This window comes from Zea mays, chromosome 8, assembly GCF_902167145.1.
Source record: "Zea mays cultivar B73 chromosome 8, Zm-B73-REFERENCE-NAM-5.0, whole genome shotgun sequence".
NCBI classification, from domain to species: domain Eukaryota; kingdom Viridiplantae; phylum Streptophyta; class Magnoliopsida; order Poales; family Poaceae; genus Zea; species Zea mays.
This window is the reverse complement of record NC_050103.1, coordinates 115570459-115577334: the sequence shown is the minus strand read 5'-3', so window position 1 is coordinate 115577334 and position 6876 is coordinate 115570459. Positions and strand designations below refer to the sequence as shown.

At 41.0% G+C, this 6876-nt stretch overlaps 1 long non-coding RNA gene across 1 annotated transcript; it reads left to right on the top strand.

Moving 5' to 3' along the window:
- The first annotated feature begins 3424 nt into the window (after positions 1-3424).
- Positions 3425-4840, top strand: LOC109942024 (uncharacterized). The gene is made up of 2 exons (XR_002264653.2): positions 3425-3687; positions 4087-4840. It is a non-coding gene; the product is annotated as an uncharacterized lncRNA (long non-coding RNA).
- The last annotated feature ends 2036 nt before the right edge of the window (positions 4841-6876 follow it).

Genomic DNA, 6876 nt, shown 5'->3' with positions numbered 1-6876 from the left:
CCGTATTCACTTCCGAGGTGAGTGGCTAGGGCCCTGGATGTGGTCAGATTAAGAAAGTGTATGGTCATACCAATGTGATTAAAGAGAATCATGATATGACTAAAGGTGTTAGTCACAAGTTTTAATCTATTACAAGATCAAGAGAAATGTTGAGCTATTACAAGGGTAACACAAATCTCACCTTGAGTTCGATGGATATTATGTTGCAAAATGATCAACACATGTGTATACTAAGGTTCAATTGACATGGTTTTTCATGTAAACATGAGATTCAATATGTGCTGTTAAGCGCTGCTATTGACTATTCGCTCGAAAATGGTTTTGACTGTGGCTGTCTGCACATAAACCTACGGGCCACACACTTAAATGGTTGAAATAGTTGCATAGATGATTGACTTAAGTGCAAGTGGAAGTTTGTTGAATATATTCCCTAGAGGCAATCATGATCTATAGGAATGCTAATGGACCTATAGGTTAAACGCCTATCAGTAAGGGTCCATATATATGAAGAGTGTGGGGTGCTTGAGAGGATCATCTTGCCCTCGCAACCTCTCCCAATGATTTTGGGCGCACAAGATGCCACCGTCATTTCTCTCATTACACGTGTGATAATAACACACTGATGTCACATGTTTCGTCCATGCACATATGGATATCATGGAGACACTGCTGCTATGATGCGGTGTTGATGAACAACTAACTTGAGAAGGACAAGTGAATGTGATGTTGTTGCTGGTACGCGAGGACGTTTGACTACTTTCACTACATCGACGCGTTCTTCTTTCGCTATGTTGTCCATTTGCTAAGGATCCACTATCCTCGATGCGAACACAAGGTTGACTTGTCCCTTGTGGTTTGGGTTGATGATGAGTGATTGTCAACATGGATAGTCATTTTGGTGTGAGTCTTGGTCTAACCAGAGTACGAGCTTGTGTTGTGCAACCATCTCTCGGATTGTGGTGTATATGTGTGTTGTCCAAGGATGGTGGTCGACGATGAAGGAGAAGATAGTGTGGGTTCATGCCGATGAGCCGATAGCAGCGAAGGACGAGCGTTGGGTCTTGATCGAGGGACTGGAGAAGCTGGGTGACTAGCTATGGTGGCTAACACTTGGGACACATACTTGTGCGAGGAAGTGGAGGAGCAGATCGTGTTGCCGACGTGGTCGCGGACCAGCGAAACACGTGTCCAGTACGTGGGTGACACGTATGGAGTGCACTACTCACGGTGGTTTCAGTGGTTGAGCCTTAAAACCACCCAACTCTACGGTTCGTTGGTTTCGCCGAGTTTGGGCCTCAAAACTTGGTGGTGTGGTTCCAGCGAGAATCAGAGCGGCACGTGGCGTCATCCCAAAGGTTGCGTCGAGACGAAGCAACTTCGTGAAGACCACGTGGTTGTTAGATGCATATTCCAGGTGTTGGTCCATTTTGCCCCGGTTAAGTGGATGAGCTCTATGTATCTAATGGTAGTTTAGACTAGTGAAATAACCCCCTATAAACAGGTGGGAGGGATGTTGTTACAGCCATCTCTTTTGGCTATCTCATTAGGCACTTGTTTTAGAAAACCCTAGTTTTTCACTCTCTAGTTATCCACAGATGTTCTGAACTCCGCATCTATGTACTGGTGATATTGTAAGGAAGTGTGGTCGTAACCACATACGGTCCAGCGTTGCTTCAGTTTTGTGTCAAGTTTGATCTCGCTGAAGTTTTCTATTCACTTTCTCTTTTCTCAATCCCTCTCTTTGGATTTTTGGAGAATCTTTGGTTTCTTGAGTGGAGGATTGATTTGGGGACTATAATGGGGTGGGATGCAGTCTTTGGATCACTGCAAACATCTGGTTTGAGCAGTTTGTGGTCGTGATCTGGTCTCATTTTGTTTTGATCAAATTTGAGAAAACCCTAACAAAACCTCATTCAAACTGAGTTTTCTGATCTGTCCGTGAAGTTTTGATTTGTTTATGTTCAATCTTCACAACACATCTTCTCTCCATCTGCTCTAACTGTCTGTAAAATTTGAGGAGATTCTATACAAGTTTCACATCGCAGCACTACCGCTCCCATGCTCGGCGCTGCCGCCCTCAGAGCGGCACGGTCGCTTGCCCTTTTATGCGGTTTTGCATCTGGTTTTCTGCAGACATCTGGAGTTATTCTATACTAGCAGTTTGGTGCAGTCAATCGACACAGTGTTGATTTGTACCGTGATGAGCAGTTTTTGGAGTCCCGTGGGTTGCGTTGAAGTTGGGATCAAGTCACGGTGCTCACTTGGATAGAAAAAAAATTTGTGGCTTCCATTCATATTGTCTATGGTTGCCTCACGGTCCTTCACTGTATTCACATGCTATAAACATGTGCTATAAACATGGTACATATATATGCTAATACTTAGTAGAGTAGACGTTTTGCTACAATCTATTTATCCGCTCTCCAGCACAAGCACATCTCGAGCAGAACAAAATCTGTTAAACTATCTCCAGTGCGTAGCTTACCTATCCACATACCTATATTCAAACTTCACTCTACAAATAATACGGTCTACAGTGCAGAACACTACAAAACAGTGCATATGGGTAAACCTTGAGTAATCTACTGAAGTAGGCCTTAGAATCCTTTTTGGTCGATCAAATCAAATCATGAATGAACTATTGTTCCATGTGAGCTTAATTAAGTCCAGCGGGACGAAGCTGCATCTGCATGCATACAGGTCACGCCGTGGGACACAGTTTATTCGATTGGCTGCCCCAGACTAGCAACCGAAAAATACCAACTCCTTATTAGTATTAAATATATCTCCCAACCAGCTGTGCGCTGTCTTCTCTCTTAATTATGCAATTTGTTCTCTACAAGCAGGAACCGGATGCCCCACTCGGAGCCATGCCTGCATGCATGGCGTGCAAGGTTTTCATTCGGGGCTTGACCCTTGATAGCGGTGGCTTTTCTCCCCTTGCTGGGAGACGCATGTTCTTGGCACCCCTGTACGTGTGCGGCGGGGCCGGAGGTGTGTGTATGCACTTGTGCGTTTAAAGGAACAACAAGATCACTTATTTCTAATCGTACATTTTAACCGTCCATTCTAGTTAAGGTAAAAAAAACGATTATAAAACCACGAACGGTGATACTCTATTTTATATCAATTCTACTAAAGCAATTGGTAATGGTAGTTTAATAGTGATATTTTTTTAGAGTAATGGTATTGCCTCTAGTTTCGAGCTGGAATCAGTATCGGCTCTGTTTTACGAGGAACAAAAGCTACCTACTCCTACATAATATCCCTTGCCACCCAGCCTAACCCTAGCTAGAAAAGCTTCAGTAAGTAAGCAAGCAAAGCTAGCTTGCTTATGGCAGAACAGTGGCATGCACGCACGCAGAAGATTAGAATCTCCATCGAAAAAGACACACCAAGACATGCATGACAGAACAGAACAAAGAAAAGAACATGTTCTCCAATGCTTACTCTAGTCTCTAGCTAGTCCTGCTTCCACGCAATATGAGGGGACCAACTTACAGACCACTACAAGCACACCAATGCAAGCCTCCAAAGAGATGGAGTAAGACTACATGTGAAGCTAAACTGTCCATCAAAGCTCCAAAAGCTCTAAAGAGAGCCCACACAAAGCGAAAGGGTATGTTCCAAGCTTAACTGGCAGTACAGAGAGCCTTGGCCATGCATCCTCTAGACTAGACGACGATGGTAAAGTACCTGCAGTAGCTGTTATGGTTTTGCTATCACACTATACCGTGTTATATGGTTTTGATCCTCTTTTGGTCTGCCGCGCTGATTATGATCCTGATTTGTGTCGCAAGGTTTGCAAAAATGATGGTAATAACTCATATAGCAGAAAGTTTTACATAATGCTTGCGCGCATATCATCGATCCCTCTTGTACAGTGTGGTTCTTTTGGGGTGTCAAGGAATAAAGTTGATTCTTAGCTTAATCATATATGTATCTAATAATTTGATATGATATGATATGCTTCTTTGCTGGTCACTGACCTTTATTCCCTTGTCACTGTGCATTTGTGGTGGAAGTGGAACAAAGTGTTTAAGCTAGCTAGTTTCCAATTCATTGGCTAACAAACTTTTGGTCCAGGTATGCAAGAACATGCATGCAAGAGGTAGCATAGGTCTGTGAACCACACCACTACGTATACGCCTTGCACTTGCACGCAAGAGCCGCCAGTAGTTGAACAAGGTTGATATATACAAGATGGTGTGAGCTCGCAAACTGACGTTTCACTGCAAGATGATGCGACGATTTTTGAGGTCACCCAATCGGCTTGCTTAGCTGTTTCTCATTTGCATGTTCCTGCCAAGAAAGATATATCAACTGCTTTTGCTTGTGGGGACATATATGGATGATTGTGAGATTGCAAGCAAGGAAGGTTCTTTGCCAGAGGTGGATCTACAGTGTGGGCAAAGTGGGCCATGGCCCCACCTCAAATTGGCCGAACTTGAGGACTTGTTTAGTGACATGTTTTTTTTTTGTTGCGGATGAGTGTTTTTAAGATGGGACATATCTGGTGCAAACTAACTCCTCCGTGCAACCGTGCAAACTTCTAATATAAACCACATAATGTTGATCTAAGGGAGCGAGAGCGGGGGAGGGGAGGGGGATTTGAAAAAGTGTGATTAACAACGTGCAGTTAAGTGCAAAAATTATCCACGCTCCTGCGTCCCTTGGATCAACATCATGTGGCCCAGATTAGAGATTTGCACGGTTGCATGAAGAGGTTGGTTTACACCAGATATGTTCCCTTTCATGATATTACGGCATTTATTTGAGAACTGTCAGTTGATGGAGAAGTTTAAAGGGGTGTTTGATTTATAAGAACTAATTTTTAGTTTCTCTATTTTTTAAGTCCCCCATCAACTTTGGTCACACACAGACAAAGACAAATTCACTGGAAGATGTGACGAGAAGCAACAGTTAATTTGTACTATTTCCAAGAAGGGAGGTGTTCATTTTGTTGGATCACGGAACTCTTCACGTGAAATATGTAGGGATCGATCGATCGACTTGCACTGCTTGTCGTTCGTTCTGAACTTGGATCAAATATAAAATTTGGCGAGTTTGATGACCCAGCACAGCAGATAGCACACGGAAACTCAGAGAAAGCAGAGACGTGTAGAGGTGCATCTGCCACGAGTCCGCGACAGCACACCTGCTAGCTTCCCTTCCATAATCCAAGCGTTTTTGTCCTTTCTCCGTCAATCCTGTATTCCTATGCCTCCTAGATAATGAGTGGCACATGCGATCCAGCCTGACAGCGCATGTGTCCATTCATGTGCATATCATTACTAGTACTTGATTGTTATTGTTACTATAGCTAGTTAGTTCTCAACTCTTTGAAGATTCCATCTCGTTCTCAACAGCGTTACCATTTTTCTCATTTCTAACTTAATTTTTCACTAGTACATAAAACTCATTTAAATACAAAATAAATAGTGGGAAAAATATTGGCTTCCATGTTGGTCCCTTCCTCGATTATTGTAGTACCATATAATCGGAGGCCACAACCACATGAAGTTTTGTGCATCAGGGCGTGAGTTCACTCTAAACTCGGTCTCTTGATCGAGTTCGAGAACATATCCAACAAAACTACAAAAATATGTCTACATAAATTACAATAAACTAAAGCTTCGGTTTAAATAAAAAGAGCTAAAATTTTAAACCTGAAATTTAAGATAAAAATATTTTTTTAACTAAGAGAGCTGGCTCTATTAATTTTGTCAGAAAGAAACACCCAACCAGGGCCAGGCCTCAGCTAAGGCAACATGAATATATTTGGCAGTGTATCAGTAGCAGCCGCAGGACAGCGACGCTGCGACCACTGTCTCCGCGGCGCATATGCTATCAATTACCATCTAAGGATTTGGGATACAAATACCTATATTATTTGTTTAGTTAGATTTGATTGGTTAGATGTATAAGATAAGTAATTTTTTATTTAGATCGATGGATGAAAGTAGTTATCTTTTTTAATTGGATAAATGTTAGATGAATGAGACTACATAAGATCGATAAGAACGCTTAATTAATTAATAATCACTAAGTAATAATAAAGTATTAATTAGCACTATCATTACTGCAATTGGTATATATACAAAACATGCACTGGTTAATATTTTAGTGCTTATCAAAATTAATCTTGACTTTATCAAAAGTCGTGAAAAAATGTCGTGCAATCGCCGGCTGTGTGGAAGATTAAAGCGCAATCAAAATTTTTGTGCAATTATCGGGCAACCAAATTATCAAAATTGTAAAAAAAAAAATCTCAAAAAACTATAGGTGTACTTCATTATTTGTTCTACCAATAATTAAAATTCCAAGTTCTAATTCATTCTATCTTACAAGATATAGAAATAAGAAAATCTATCCAATACGAAGGATTAAAAATGCTAAACTTTTCACTTCTTTATATTATTTGATATATTGTAGAGTAAATAATAAATTAAACTATATTTTTTTCAAAGAAATACGACTTTTGGTAGTTTGGCTACATGATTTTTACATAAAAAGCTCGAATGCACAATAGTCTTTCTCTATAATTACTTACGAATAATATAATATATACTGTTGGGGGCCTTCGGCTTCCGAAGGTCCTCAAAAACATGATTTGACAATGTTTTCCAAATGAAATGTGTGAGCAGGTATCTTCGGAATTGGATTACGAGTATATAAGATTATGGTCAAAACGAAGCTTGAGTGGGACGGAAGGCGATTGTGACGAAGGAAAAGATCATTACGAAGCTATGCGCAGATAAGCTTCGGCATGACAGTAGAAAAGGGGAACCGACTTAAAGATGAAAAGCCAAATTAGATCCTAAAGAATTACTGTAGAGTTATTGATAAATGTAAAGGGCACTAATGTAATTTTAC